The following is a 15,541-nucleotide window of genomic DNA, read 5'->3' as shown; positions in this document are numbered from 1 at the left end:
CACTCCTGTTTTTCACCCTAGTTCCTTTGCCCTACCGAGTTTTGCATGGCTTCAGCAATATGTGAACTGTGAACTTCCTGATGTTCAAGCTGGTTTTAGAAAAGGCAGAGGAACCAGAGATCAAATTGCCAACATCTGGTGGATCATCAAAAAAGCAAGAGAGTTCCAGAAAAACATCTATTTCTGCTTTATTGACTATGCCAAAGACTTTGACTGTGTGGATCACAATAAACTGTGGAAAATTCTGAAAGAGATGGGAATACCAGGCCACCTGATCTACCTCTTGAGAAATTTGTATACAGGTCAGGAAGCAACAGTTAGAACTGGACATGGAACAACAGACTGGTTCAAAATAGGAAAAGGAGTTCGTCAAGACTGTATATTGTCACCCTGTTTATTTAACTTGTATGCAGAGTACCTCATGAGAAACGCTGGACTGGAAGAAACACAAGATTTCTGGGAGAAATATCAATAACCTCAGATATGAAGATGACACTGTCCTTCTGACAGAAAGTGAAGAGGAACTAAAAAGCTTCTTGATGAAAGTGAAAGTGGAGAGTGAAAAAGTTGGCTTAAAGCTCAACATTCAGAAAACAAACATCATGGCATTCGGTCCCATCACTTCATGGGAAATAGATGGGGAAACAGTGAAAACAGTGTCAGACTTTATTTTTCTGGGCTCCAAAATCACTACAGATGGTGACTGCAGCCATGAAATTAAAAGACGCTTACTCCTTGGAAAGAAAGTTATGACCAACCTAGATAGCATATTGAAAAGCAGAGACATTACTTTACCAACAAAAGTTCGTCTAGTCAAGGCTATGGTTTTTCTTGTGGTCATGTATGGATGTGAGAGTTGGACTGTGAAGAAGGCTGAGCACTGAAGAATTGATGCTTTTGAACTGTGGTGTTGGAGAAGACTCTTGAGAGTCCCTTGGACTGCAAGGAGATCCAACCAGTCCATTCTGAAGGAGATCAGCCCTTGGATTTCTTTGGAAGGAATGATGCTAAAGCTGAAACTCCAGTATTTTAGCCACCTCATGCAAAGAGTTGACTCATTGGAAAAGACTCTGATGCTGGGAGGGATTGGGGGCAAGAGGAGAAGGGGACGACAGAGGATGAGATGGCTGGATGGCATCACCGACTCGATGGACGTGAGTCTCAGTGAACTCCGGGAGTTGGTGATGGACAGGGAAGCCTGGCGTGCTGCGATTCATGGGGTCGCAAAGAGTCGGACACGACTGAGTGACTGATCTGATCTGATCTGATCTGATATATTCTTTTCTGCTGGTCAGGTACATTTGTCCACTCTCAGCTGGTGCTCTGCATGCACTTCTGTGTCTGAAGGTATATTTCTGATGTAACTATGGAGAGCGATGTGCTCCACTTTCACCTACTACTCTGTCATCTTGTTCTCCTCTGAAGATAATTCTTTTTATCTCTTGAGGTTGCACTCATGTATTGAATTTGGGATTCTGAGGGTTACTCCATTCCTTCTGCGCACCTGTGAATGCAATGCAAAGTTAATCATTGAAATTCCATTAATTTTTATGTTACATAAAATATTTTATTGTGGGTAAATCCTATAAAGATAAAATATAATCTTCATCTGCGACATTAACATTTCCACTTCTAAGGTTACAGCTTTCCTCAAAACAGGACAATTCTCAGTGAAAATAATTTTTCAACTCCAGGAGTTGGTGATAGACAGGGAGGCACGGCATGCTGTGGTCCATGGGGTCGTGAAGAGTCAGACACGATTGAGCAATTGAACTGAACTTAACCTCTGTTACTTTTTCCTCCCAGAAACACACTGAGAATGTTTGACTTTATCCCTGATAAAGAAAAACTAAAGTTACACTCAGTTACTAAGTAAAACTCAAGGCTAGAATTTAAATTGGTGTCTGTTTTTTTTCAGTTCTGTAGCTAGGAGAGACACTGGTATTGTGTTGTGTGAATGAAAAAAATGCTACAACCACAAAATAACCTACATACATAGTAGAGAAGTGAAAAAGAAATGTAAAAGTAAAAATAAGATATATGATTTGTTAAGCCAGGAAATGCAAGAAGAAGCTCCAGTTGTATTTTCTGTGATCTTCTTAAGTATAGAGCTTGTGGAAATCTACCTTCAGGCAATCAAGCTTCAGGAAATCAACGCTGAATATTCATTAGAAGGATTGTTCCTGAAGCTGAAGCTCCAATACTTTGGCCACTTGATATAAAGATCTGACTCATTGGAAAAGACCCTGACGCTGGGAAAGACTGAAGGCAAAAGAAGGGGGCAGCAAGGGATGAGATGGTTAGATAGCATCACTGACTCAATGGACATGAATTGGAGCAAACTCTGGCAGATAGTCGAGGACAGAGAAGCCTGGCATGCTGCAGCCTATGGAGTCACAAAGAGTCCAAAAAAATTAAGCAACTGAATAGCAATAGAGCTTATGTTTATCACTTCAGTCCTCTGCCATGCATAATACTATGTCTTTGACATATATGTTCTCAACTGGCATATATGTTCTCAAACTGAAAGTTTGACCTCAAACTTTCACCCTTATTTATTGTTGTGTCATCAAGATTTATTGAACTCAATGGAATTTTGAGCTCTTTATTTTAAAATTCTAATAATTTACAAAAATTGATCTTTTGAAACTTTTATTCTTTATTGGAATTCAAAAACAAATCGACCCAGAGGGATGGTACAGGGAGGGAGGAGGGAGGAGGGTTCAGGATGGGGAACCTGTGTATACCTGTGGTGGATTCATGTTGATATATGGCAAAACCAATACAATATTGCAAAGTTAAAAAATAAAATTTAAAAAAATCCAAAAACAAAGTGGGATTTTTAAATATTTTGCAGTTCATTATTCTAGAAATAAATTCAAAATTATTTGCCAATTGTTAGTCCATAATAAAAATGACTAAAATAATGATAAAATGGACAAAAAGTGGAATTGACTAGAAGAATTATGCAATAGTAAAATTAAATCATCGCTGTTGTATCATCCATAGTTTTCTAATTATGTTACTGTAAGTATTGCATTATCTTTTAAGAAAATATAATTGACATCTGGAAAGCCATCCTTGTAAGTTTTCAAAACTTTTGTTAAACTGTTCAGAATTTAAACTTTGAAAAATTTTCTCCTCCTAATCTTAAGGAGAAAAAAAAAATTGCAAGATAAATAATTTCACAATCATTAGATAAATGCAAAGGGATTTGTAGCAGCACTCAAATTCTAATAATGAGGATGATATTGATTGTATTTTACTCATCTTCATATAATGCTATCTTATTTTTTTATTATACATTTATTTATTTTAATTGGAGGTTAATTACTTTAACAATTATATAAATTGTTATATAATTATATAAATTATATAAAATACAAAACAACTGTATTGGTTTTGCCATACATCAACATGAATCTGCCACAGGTATACACGTGTTCCCCATCCTGAACCCCCCTCCTACCTGCTTCCCCGTACCATCCCTCTGGGTCATCCCAGTACACCAGGTCCAAGCATCCTGTATCATGCATTGAACCTGGACTGGCGATTCATTTCATATATGATATTATACATGTTTCAATGCCATTCTCCCAAATCAACCCACCCTCTCCCTCTCCCACAGAATCCAAAAGACTGTTCTATACATCTGTATCTCTTTTGCTGTCTTGCATACAGGTTTAGATCAATAGAAGACTGATAGACTTTCTTCTTTTATTTTTAGTGAGAAATAAGATCAGGGAATAAGGGGAAGTATTTTTTTTTAATTTTATTTTATTTTTAAACTTTACAATATTGTATTACTTTTGCCAAATATCGAAATGAATCCGCCACAGGTATACCCGCGTTCCCCATCCTGAACCCTCCACCCTCCTCCCTCCCCTCCCCTCCCTCTGGGTCGTCCCAGTCCACCAGCCCCAAGCATCCAGTATCGTGCATCGAACCTGGACTGGTGACTCGTTTCATACATGATATTATACATGTTTCAATGCTATTTTCCCAAATCTCCCCAGCCTTTCCCTCTCCCACAGAGTCCATAAGACTGATCTATACATTGGTGTCTCTTTTGCTGTGTCGTACACAGGGTTATTGTTTCCATCTTTCTAAATTCCATATATATGCGTTAGTATACTGTATTGGTGTTTTTCTTTCTGGCTTACTTCACTCTGTATAATAGGTTCCAGTTTCATCCATCTCATTAGAACTGATTCAAATGTATTCTTTTTAATAGCTGAGTAATACTCCATTGTGTATATGTACCACAGCTTTCTTATCCATTCATCTGCTGATGGGCATCTAGGTTGCTTCCATGTCCTGGCTATTATAAACAGTGCTGCGATGAACATTGGGGTACACGTGTCTCTTTCCCTTCTGGTTTCCTCAGTGTGTATGCCCTGCAGTGGGATTGCTGGATCATAAGGCAGTTCTATTTCCAGTTTTTTAAGGAATCTCCACACTGTTCTCCATAGTGGCTGTACTAGTTTGCATTCCCACCAACAGTGCAAGAGAGTGCCCTTCTCTCCACACCCTCTCCAGCATTTATTGCTTGTAGACTTATGGATTGCAGCCATTCTGACTGGCGTGAAATGGTACCTCATAGTGGTTTTGATTTGCATTTCTCTGATAATGAGTGATGTTGGGCATCTTTTCATGTGTTTGTTAGCCATCTGTATGTCTTCTTTGGAGAAATGTCTATTTAGTTCTTTGGCCCGTTTTTTGATTGGGTCATTTATTTTTCTGGAGTTGAGCTGTAGGAGTTGCTTGTATATTTTTGAGATTAGTTGTTTGTCCGTTGCTTCATTTGCTATTATTTTCTCCCATTCTGAAGGCTGCCTTTTCACCTTGCTAATAGTTTCCTTTGTTGTGCAGAAGCTTTTAAGTTTAATTAGGTCCCATTTGTTTATTTTTGCTTTTATTTCCAATATTCTGGGAGGTGGGTCATAGAGAATCCTGCTGTGATGTATGTCAGAGAGTGTTTTGCCTATGTTCTCCTCTAGGAGTTTTATAGTTTCTGGTCTTACGTTGAGATCTTTAATCCATTTTGAGTTTATTTTTGTGTATGGTGTTAGAAAGTGTTCTAGTTTTATTCTTTTACAAGTGGTTGACCAGTTTTCCCAGCACCACTTGTTAAAGAGGTTGTCTTTAATCCATTGTATATTCTTGCCTTCTTTGTCAAAGATAAGGTGTCCATATGTGTGTGGATTTATCTCTGGGCTTTCTATTTTGTTCCATTGATCAATATTTCTGTCTTTGTGCCAGTACCATACTGTCTTGATAACTGTGGCTTTGTAATAGAGCCTGAAGTCAGGCAGGTTGATTCCTCCAGTTCCATTCTTCTTTCTCAAGATTGTTTTGGCTATTCGAGGTTTTTTGTATTTCCATACAAATTGCGAAATTATTTGTTCTAGCTCTGTGAAGAATACAGTTGGTAGCTTGATAGGGATTGCACTGAATCTATAAATTGCTTTGGGTAGTATACTCATTTTCACTATATTGATTCTTCCAATCCATGAACATGGTATATTTTTCCATCTATTAGTGTCCTCTTTGATTTCTTTCACCAGTGTTTTATAGTTTTCTATATATAGGTCTTTGGTTTCTTTAGGTAGATATATTCCTAAGTATTTTATTCTTTCCGTTGCAATGGTGGATGGAATTGTTTCCTTAATTTCTCCTTCAGTTTTCTCATTATTAGTGTATAGGAATGCAAGGGATTTCTTTTTTTTTTTTAATTTTATTTTATTTTTAAACTTTACATAATTGTATTAGTTTTGCCAAATATCAAAATAAATCCGCCACAGGTATACATGTAGGGAGGAAGGAGGAGAGTTCAGGATGGGGAACACATGCAAGGGATTTCTGTGTGTTGATTTTATATCCTGCAACTTTACTATAATCATTGATTAGTTCTAGTAATTTTCTGGTGGAGTCTTTAGGGTTTTCTATGTAAAGGAAGTCAGGAACAAGACAAGGGTGCCCACTTTCACCATTACTATTCAACATAGTTTTGGAAGTTTTGGGCACAGCAATCAGAGCAGAAAAAGAAATAAAAGGAATCCAAATTGGAAAAGAAGAAGGGGAAGTATTTTTTAAGGAAATTGTGGTGAATAGCCATTGTGATGAAAGGGAAAATAAGACAAACCAGATACAACACATGATTATTTAGTTGTGAGTAGTAGTAGTAGTAGTTGCTCAGTTGTGTCCGACTCTTTGTAACCCCTTGGACTGTGGCTGGCCAGGCTTCCCTGTCCATGGGATTCTCCAGGAAAGAGTACTGGAGTGGATTTCCATTCCCTTCTCCAGAGGATCTTCCTGACTCAGGGATCGAACCTGGGTCTCCTGCATTGCAGGCAGATTCTTTACCATCTGAGCTACAAGAAAGATCAGTTGTGGTTGGTGGTCATCAAATTATAGGTAGATCTTCTACCTTATTTTGTGCTTTTTTTTCTCTTCACAAAGATACTATATAATCAGTAGTTTTATGCTTATTTCATTAATGCTGGATTCTCAGGTGCAGAAAATTCCAGACAGGTCTCAGGGTCTCACTCCCTTCTTAACCATAACCTTAGAGGAGGCAGGGGTATATGTTTTATCATTTTTAGGAAGGGAAACTTGCCTAGTTCCAAAATGAAAGTCTGCTTCTAGATTTAAAATGTCTCTCAGCCTTGAAGAATAGATAATTGTGAAGTAGCTTTTAACAATTTCTTCCAAATTCTCAGAGCTTCCCTGGTGGCTCAGATGGTAAAGAATCCACCTGCAATGTGGGAGACCTAGGTTTGATCCCTGGGTAGGAAAGATTCTGTGGAGAAGGGCATGGCAACCCACTCCAGTATTCTTGCCTGGAGAATCCCCATAGACACAGGAGTCTAACAGGCTACAGCCCATGAAAGCTCTGTGACATAAAAATCTTTGTCAAATTTTGAGGATGTGGTTTTCCCTCTCTCTGAACTGAAAAAAACACAAGGAGTTAAGCTATTTCCGTTCCTTAAGTTTTTAGTTATTTTCCATAAGTCTTAAAAGTTTTGACAAATAGAAATTTGGAATATAGGGATTTTATCTATAGAGTGTTTAATTTTTATATAGTTATTAATAGCATTCACTCTCATTATCAAAACAGATATAATTGGTTTGGTAAATTATATGATATTCCAAGAATTTTTATTGAATACTTGAATTTCACAAAATGTTCACATAAGTGTCAGTTTATCACCACACAGACATTCTCATGATTATTTTAAGTAGAAATGATTGGGCAAAGTATTATGTTTGTGGGATCAGAATTAACTGATACTTTCTTGGGACAAGTAGTATAATTATTATCTTTAGTTTAAGTATTTCAACACATGGTGGTAATGAAGAGCTAACAACCTACTGTAAAAGTTGAGGGCACTGAGTGAATTAAATTATGTAATTATCAGATATTACTTCAAAAGTTGGCTGGAACTTAGGAAAGAGCAATTTACAAGGACTGAGATAGTTGTATAACATGGGTAGATATTCAGGTGTCACACAGAGATGCAATAATGAGGTCTTTCTCAAAAAAAAAAAAAAAAAAAAAAAGAGGTAGAAACTATCAAATGAAGGCTTTGGTTCAGATAACAACTTTTAAGGGGATTTGCAAACCTCATCTCCAAACCCAGTATTCAGAATTGTAAGATTTGGATAACAATCATGATTTGACTTGGGGTGGTGGTTAACAGTTTAACAGCTATTTGTAAATTTGATAGCCAGCTTACCAAACCTCTTCATGAACATAAAATATATTTACATTTTACCAACGATTCATTAAAGAGTTACATAGTTTTTCCAAACTTCTCTTGCTGTAGTAATATTTTCATATTTCTGACACTGATTATTACCTTTCTGTATTTCTATCATTGCTGATTATATTTCTAGGAGTGCTGGTTAGTTCTGTATTTCTTGGCACTGCTGATTACAGAGATGAGGGCAATTTGTAGTTTCCTTAATTATAATTAGTTTTCTTTTGATTTTTATTTTCACTGTCATTACTTGTATAATGTGGAACTCGACATTTTTTTGAGGTGTAAGTCAATAAATTGCTATTGATAAAGAAATAATCAAGTGCTTCCACTTATAATATAAAGAAAAAGTTGCTTGTGAAATAAGATTTTTTGTTGATAATGGTAGTGGTGGTGGATTAGTGACTAAGTTCTGTCCAAATCTTGTGAGCCCATGAACTGTAGCCCATCAGATTCCTCTGTCCTTGGGATTTTCCAGGCAAGAGTACTGAAATGGGTTGCAATTTCCCTTTGCAGAGGATCTTACCAACCCAGGGTCTGAATCCATGTCTGCAAATGGATTCTTTACCTCTGAGCCACCAAGGAAGCCCCTTTATTGATAATAGTAATTTATTAAAATAGTACACTTCACATATGTATACTGATCAAGACATTACATTTTGAAACAAAGTTTTAAAATTATCATTCCAGAGAGCTTTAAGTAGTGACTTTTATTTCATTATATAATAAAATAAAGAAGTGTTCCTTAGGATGCAGTACTATGTCACTCATTACTGTATAATGAGTTCCTCTGTTTAGTCTAGATCTGAGCTTAATAAAGGTTTTAAATGTGGGAAATTTCAAAGTGTTCCTTTGAACTTTACCAATTGTGCTCTGTTTTCCAGATCCACAGTTACTTGATTAAAATAACTTCAACTTGATTATGCATCAGTGCCAAGATACAAAATCTGAAAATTTATCCTTTGCATTTGTTCATTGGAACTTCCTATAAGCGGCTAATAATGAGGTCAGTTCTCTCTTTGAAGGGCATGTAAGTTCAACTCTATGGGGTAATCAGCTTCATTAGTTTTCTATATTTAGTGTTTAAGTTTTCATTTAAAAAAAGTCACATCATTTTTCATATGACATCTCTGCATAAAGAGGCATAACACCCTATACAGGAAAATTAATTAATATAGGAAAGAATTTAGAATAAACTAAGTAAAGCATTGACTATGTCCAGGAAAGTTAAGTTAAAGAAACTCTTCTAGGGCTTCTTTATTAAAAAAAAACAAAACAAAAAAAAAACCACACATTTTTACTTATATTGAGTTTCACAGTTGTTTCTACAGTGTAGCATACACCTGGGCTTTGGTATAGATTTCCCTTAAGTCACATATACAAAATGAGAAAGAAGCCCAATAACTTATGCCAAATAATTGTAGTGGAAAATTAAAAACTATAAAGTAGTTTATTTCTCCCACATATGTTTTACAGACCAAACTATCTCTTCTAATTAAATAAAACTAAAGTCATGACCCAGGACTTATTAAGATATGTCTAGAAATCTCCAATTGTTGTTCCAGCTTTAACTCTTGAAAGATAACAGTCTTCAACTTGTAACAACGTAAATGCACAATTAATAGATTATATACTATGAATTTGACTTGACATAATCTAAAAAAGTTTCTATAATTCAATAAAAATTTCTCTATCCTACTCGGTTATTCCATAATACGCCTCTTCCACCGAGCATTGTACTTTGAATATTCTGAACATGTTGACTTGGGTGTTTGTTCATGGTATACACTCGCTTATATTCTATTTTTATTCACAGACTAGCTGGCTCCCATTTCTGCCTCAAGGCATCCCTAACCACATAGGTACTTTTACCTCAGCTGGATCTTCCATTGTTTTCCAATATGCTCATGGAGCCCTGATAGACTTAAATAGTATTTTAATTTCACCCTCTTTAAGTATTTCATGTTTTTAAGTACCTCAGAAAATTTATACATAGCCTCTTGCTATAAAAATTTGACACATAATGATAGAACAAAGAGATGAGATTTAATCTAAAAATCCCTTCTTTTAATATTCATTAAGCTAAAGATTACTCTTAATCTTCATTTTTTCCTCCACTACACTACCAATCACTATGTATCATTTGTATCTGTTCACTATCTTTCTTCATTCATACAAAGTAAAGTCTATAAGTGAGGAGATATTTCATTCATTGCTGATTACCCTGAGCCTATTATGATATCTAATGCTACTTCATATATACTTGCTTATTTATTGAATAAAATTCAACAAATGTGCCAAGATATTAGACTAAGAAAGATTGATTTAAAGATGAAAAAATGGATCACAAAGTATTTTGCTTTCCAGCTTCTGTCATTAATGACATTTATTCCAAGAATGATAAAATGTATAAATGATTTTAATTATGGGTAAATTAGGATCCTATGATCTCTTTTTATATATAAATTCTACAGTATATTAATTCAATCATATTTGAGAAATTCTTCAAAAAATGATTTTGCTATTTTCATCTTATACTCAATTCAGCTAGGTTATGTGATAAGATAATTAATCATTTATTTAAATATTAATAATATTGCTGCTCTCATTTCATCATTAGTAGTCTTTTCTTTCTTTTTTTTTAAAATAATTCCTCTTAAGAGACTAGGTGTATTACTATTTTGTCTTGCTGCTTGAGTTTCTGATCCTATATGAATTTGTGCAGCACTTTCTAGGGAACACTAGCATAATTTATATTATTGTAATAGTTAACTTTGCTTTATATGGGAGCCAATGTGAAATAACCTTAACTAATGGCATTTTATTTGCAGAATACTAATACTCTTTTCACTAATTTAATTTGTGTTGCTTTTAGTATAAGAATATTAAATAAAGAAGTCTGCAAATTTTAAGAAACATGTTTCAAAGAAATTTTAGAATTACATACACCCTGCCTGACTTCAAAAATAGAATCTTCTCACTTTATTTCACATAGTTCCCAAACAACTTTACACATTATTTAAAATACTAGTTTCTTCCCTTGGATCATCTGGATCAGTGTAATTTTCAAAGCAATAACAGCTCAATGTTAAGCATATAACCATTAAGGAGTTTTTTAAAACAGTCCTTTTGTAGTGAGCTGTCCTATCAGAACTTAATCTTGGGGTTATGAAACTAGGAATGAGATTTACAGATTTTCTTCATTTATTTAAGGGGAAATCACAGTCATGTAACACAAGCACACACACAGATGCACACACTTAAGAGAGTGAAGTGTAGTTATAAACAAAAGGTATAAAGTGGTAATCTTAATAATCTTTATATTACAGAATTATTTAAGTTAAAGCAATAAGCTGAAGAATTTGTCTTTGGTTATCCCACTCGCTGAAAAAATGAAAACTGCATATTCGATCTTGTTCAATTTTGTGATTTAAGTATTAGTCTATCATGAGATAGGCAGTAAGTACTTAATTTTCATTTTTGACTCAATAGGAAAAACTCAGGTAAGCACATATACCTACTTCCCAAACAACACCTAAGCAATATCTGTGATACAGGAGTCATCAGTATAGACTAAAAAGGAACCTCATCAGGTCAAGTTTCAGGAGAAAGCAACACATGATTAGGAGAAACACTACTATGGTGAAATGTTATATGCTTATTAATTATCAGTGTTCATTCCCAATTTCTCACTATCCCAAAATGCAAAATCCTCAAAGTCTAAACAACAGAATGGAATAGTTGAAATGTATGTGAAATTTGAGAGAAACTATACAACTTCAGTTCAGTTCAGTCGCTCAGTCATGTCCGACTCTTTGCGACCCCATGAATCAAAGCACGCCAGGCCTCCCTGTCCATCACCAACTCCTGGAGTTCACTCAAACTCATGTCCACCAAGTTGGTGATGCCATTCAGCCATCTCATCCTCTGTCATCCCCTTCTCCTGCCCCCAGTCCCTGCCAACATCAGAGTCTTTTCCAATGAGTCAACTCTTTGCATGAAGTGGCCAAAGTACTGGAGTTTCAGCTTTAGCATCAGTCCTTCCAAATGAATACCCAGGACTGATCTCCTTTAAGATGTACAGGTTGGACCTCCTTGCAGTCCAAGGGACTCTTAAGCATCTTCTCCAACACCACAGTTCAAAAGCATCAGTTCTTCGGTGCTCAGCTTCCTTCACACTCCAACTCTCACATCCATACATGACTACTGGAAAAACCATAGCCTTGACTAGACGGACCTTTGTTGGCAAAGTAATGCCTTGGTTTTTCAATATGCTATCTAGGTTGGTCATAACTTTCCTTCCAAGGAGTAAGTATGTTTTAATTTCATGGCTGCAGTCACCCTGCAGTGATTTTGAAGCCCAAAAAGATAAAGTCTGACACTGTTTCCACTGTTTCCCCATCTATTTTCCATGAAGTGATGGGACTAGATGCCATGATCTTCGTTTTCTGAATGTTGAGCTTTAAGCCAACTTTTTCACTCTCCTCTTTCCCTTTCATCAAGAGGCTTTTTAGTTCCTCTTCACTTTCTGCCATAAGGGTGGTGTCATCTGCATATCTGAGGGTATTTTTTTAAATTTTGTTTTATTTTTAACTTTACAATATTGTATTGGTTTTGCCATATATCAACATGAATCCGCCACAGGTATAGATGTGTTCCCCATCCTGAACCCTCCTCCCTCCTCCCTCCCCGTACCATCCCTCCGGGTCATCCCAGTGCACCAGCCCCAAGCATCCAGTATTGTGCATCAAACCCGGACTGGTGACTCATTTTCATATATGATATTATACATGTTTCAATGCCATTCTCCCAAATCATCCCATCCTCTCCCTTTCCCACAGAGTCCAAAAGACTGTTCTATACATCAGTGTCTCTTTTGCTGTGTCATATACAGGGTTATTGTTACCATCTTTCTAAATTCCATATATATGCATTAGTGTACTGTATTGGTGTTTTTCTTTCTGGCTTACTTCACTCTGTATAATAGGCTCCAGTTTCATCCACCTCATTAGAACTGATTCAAATGTATTCTTTTTAATGGCTGAGTAATACTCCATTGTGTATATGTACCACAGCTTTCTTATCCATTCATCTGCTGATGGGCATCTAGGTTGCTTCCATGTCCTGGCTATTATAAACAGTGCTGGGATGAACATTGAGGTACACGTGTCTCTTTCAATTCTGGTTTCCTCAGTGTGTATGCCCAGCAGCGTGATTGCTGGGTCATAAGGCAGTTCTATTTCGAGTTTTTTAAGGAATCTCCACACTGTTCTCCATAGTGGCTGTACTAGTTTGCATTCCCACCAACAGTGTTAGAGGGTTCCCTTTTCTCCACATCGTCTCCAGCATTTATTGCTTGTAGACTTTTGGATCGCAGCCATTCTGACTGGCATAGAATGGTACCTCATAGTGGTTTGGATTTGCATTTCTCTGATAATAAGTGAGCCTCTGTAATGAGTTGAGCATCTTTTCATGTGTTTGTTAGCCATCTCTATGTCTTCTTTGGAGAAATGTCTATTTACTTCTTTGGCCCACTTTTTTATTGGGTCATTTATTTTTCTGGAATCTCAATAGATTCAGAGAAAGCCTTTGACAAAATTCAACATCATTTATCCTATGATAAAAACTCTCCAGAGAGCAGGAATAGAAGGAACATACCTCAACATAGTAAAAGCTATATATGACAAACACACAGCAAATATTATCTTCAATGATGAAAAATTGAAAGCATTTCCCCTAAAATGAGGAACAAGACAAGGGTGCCCTCTTTCACAATTACTATTCAACATAGATTTGGAAGTTTTGGCCATAGCAATCAGAGCAGAAAAAGAAATAAAAGGAATCCAAATTGAAAAAGAAGCAGTAAAATTCTCACTGTTTGCAGATGACATGATCCTCTACATAGAAAACCCTAAAGAGTCCACCAGAAAATTACTAGAACTAATCAATGAATATAGTAAAATTGCAGGATAAAAAATCAACACACAGAAATCCCTTGCATTCCTATACACTAATAATGAGAAAATAGAAAGAGAAATTAAGAAAACAATTCCATTCATGGTTGCAGCAAAAATAATAAAATGCTTAGGAATATATCTACCTAAAGAAACTAAAGACGTATATATAGAAAACTATAAAACACTGCTGAAAGAAATCAAGGAGGACACTAATAGATGGAGAAATATTCCATGTTCATGGATTGGAAGAATCAATATAGTGAAAATGAGTATACTACCCAAAGCAATTTATAGATTCAATGCAATCCCTATCAAGCTACTAACGGTATTCTTCACAGAGCTAGAACAAATAATTTCACAATTTGTATGGAAACACAAAAAACCTCGAATAGCCAAAGAAATCTTGAGAAAGAAGAATGGGACTGGAGGAATCAATCTGCCTGACTTCAGGCTCTACTACAAAGCCACAGTCATCAAGACAGTATGGTACTGGCACAAAGACAGAAATATAGATCAATGGAACAAAATAGAAAGCCCAGAGATAAATCCACGCACCTATGGACACCTTATCTTTGACAAAGGAGGCAAGAATATACAATGAATTAAAGACTATCTTTTTTAACAAGTGATGCTGGGAAAACTGGTCAACCACTTGTAAAAGAATAAAACTAGAACACTTTCTGACACCATACACAAAAATAAACTCAAAATGGATTAAAGATATAAATGTAAGACCAGAAACTATAAAACTCCTAGAGGAGAACATAGGCAAAACACTCTCCGACACACATCACAGAAGGATCCTCTACGACCCACCTCCCAGAATATTGGAAATAAAAGCAAAAATAAACAAATGGGACCTAATTAAACTTAAAAGCTTCTGCACAACAAAGGAAACTATAAGCAAGGTGAAAAGACAGCCTTCAGAATGGGAGAAAATAATAGCAAATGAAGCAACTGACAAATAACTAATCTCAAAAATATATCTGAGGGAATTGATATTTCTCCCGGCAATCTTGATTCCAGCTGGTGTTTCTTCTAGTCCAGCGTTTTTCATGATGTACTCTGCATAGAAGTTAAATAAGCAAGATGACAATATACAGCCTTGACATACTCCTTTTCCTATTTGGAACCAGTCCGTTTTTCCATGTCCAGTTCTAACTGTTGCTTCCTGACCTGCATACAACTTAATTATATACAATTGAAAACATGTATACTTTTCAGGAAGAGGGAGAAAAAGTGAAGAAAATACAGTGAAGAAAAATACAAAGAGAATGAAAAAGACAGAAAATAGTGATTGGGAAAGGAAATATTTAAATTCAGGGAACAATATTGCCTTTCACAGGCTATAAAATGTAAACAAAATTTGGATATTATGGAGACTAATATTTTTAGGAAGGCAAGATAAAAGTTTGAACTAACAAATACTAATGAAATATTTTGTGCTACCACGTTTAGAATATAAGCTGGTTCAGGAAGCTTTAGTCATTTTTATTCATTAATGAGCAAGTGTACTTACTTTCATAACACTCTGCCACTGGAGGCTATTCAGTAAATATTTCTTGAATGAAGGCAATTTATGTAATAAATAAAATTTTTCCATAAATGCTTTTAAATTAATTCCTTGCTTATTTACTTAATCACAAAATTAACCATCTCCAAGGAAGAAAGATTATCTTGGGTTAGTGTGATGGTATTTGAATTGTGTTGATAAATTCCAGGATAATAGGTTTTAGATAATTAGAAATCAGAGGTTACACATAGCTCATTATTTTATTCTTTTAACCCATTTGTTGAATATGTGTCATGTTCCCATTGATA

Source organism: Bos taurus, chromosome 12 (assembly GCF_002263795.3).
Source record: "Bos taurus isolate L1 Dominette 01449 registration number 42190680 breed Hereford chromosome 12, ARS-UCD2.0, whole genome shotgun sequence".
NCBI classification, from domain to species: Eukaryota; Metazoa; Chordata; class Mammalia; order Artiodactyla; family Bovidae; genus Bos; species Bos taurus.
The sequence above is the reverse complement of the archived record's forward strand: the minus strand, read 5'-3'. Positions refer to the sequence as shown.